Genomic DNA, 1,355 nt, shown 5'->3' on the forward strand with positions numbered 1-1,355 from the left:
TTTTCCGTCCCCATCACTGTAAGGAGCAACCGCGACCAGCGTAGCCAAACAGGTCGACCAAAGCTTTCGGCGCTCGCACGGAGAGGTGATGCCAGCCGGCGTGCGTCGCCTAACTTGGACAAAATTCTGGGCACGCACTTTTCGTTTGAGACTAGGACATACATGTAGTGCAACCCAAGGAAACCAGGCGACGCCGCCCACAATCTGCGCCTGACAGACAAAGATAACCGTTCACAAGGAGCCTTGTTATTTCGCACCAAGTCTTTTGCGGGCATAGTTTCTTTCTTTGACATGTATATCTGTATGAAGGTCGGCTTTGCTCTGCCATCGCAGCCTCCCTTCTTTGCTTTTCTCACTGTACCAACAGACATGTCATAGACTTTGGTTTTTTTTTATTAATTCTTTTCCTGTGGGTGTGGTGTGCCTCCGCACCCCCCAATCTGTTCCAAGGCCTTGTTTTCTCTCGCTCGCCAAAACACTTTGTCTGTTTTCACAGCCAGTCTACCGGCCTAGACCCAACTGTGCGATATTTCAGAGCCGGCAACAGAGCATGGAAAGTCCGCCAGATTTACCCTTAAATGCTCATAAATGACTTCCAGGCACTCTTCGGAAGGTCTTTTATTTCAAAAGAAGGTCCTTCCTTGAGGGAGCACTTCTTCGGCCACTTTGCAAGTGCAACCGCTGCCCAGCAAAAGTTCTGAAAATCGAGTTCCCGAAAATCTCCGGGTACCCCGCCAACCCCCAGCCACCCGAATCGCAAGTGTCAATTCGGCGGGTTGCCTGCCGGTAGTCCTTCCGAAAATGAGGCGCCAAATCGCCGCAACGGCCATTTTTCATTTCGGCATCGGGACTTCCGACGGCAACTGATTAACTAGCCCGGGGACTAGAGCGGCAGCAAATGCAACGTGCCCTCTTGGCGGGAGCAACTTGACCGCCCCCGTGGGGAAAGGTCAACTCGGGGCCCGGGAAAGTCGCCGAGTCCGACCCCATACACTTCCATGAGTTGGGGGTTTTGGCCTTCCCGGCCCAAGGCTCGCCTTATTTCGGCCTGCACTTTCGGAAAAGGGTGCATTCCTTTTGGTTAATGATTTCACCAGCCCGGGTCTTAGCCTCTGCCCCGACGGCTAAGTCTTTTGGTTAATGATTTCCTGCGGCTGGGACTACCCTTTCCCCCGCCCTGCAGGCACCCGGGTCGGGAGGCCGTCGGGGGCACTTTCCGGGGCAAATCCGGACCCTTACGCAAGGGAGAGTGCGCCCCCCGCCTCGGCCGGGGGTCAGGCTGCCGCCTATTAAGCCCGACAGAAAACCCGAAAAATGGACGAAAATGGGAAAAAATCCCCATCCGAAAAAGGCTT

Source organism: Heterodontus francisci, unplaced genomic scaffold (assembly GCF_036365525.1).
Source record: "Heterodontus francisci isolate sHetFra1 unplaced genomic scaffold, sHetFra1.hap1 HAP1_SCAFFOLD_1791, whole genome shotgun sequence".
Lineage (NCBI taxonomy): Eukaryota > Metazoa > Chordata > Chondrichthyes > Heterodontiformes > Heterodontidae > Heterodontus > Heterodontus francisci.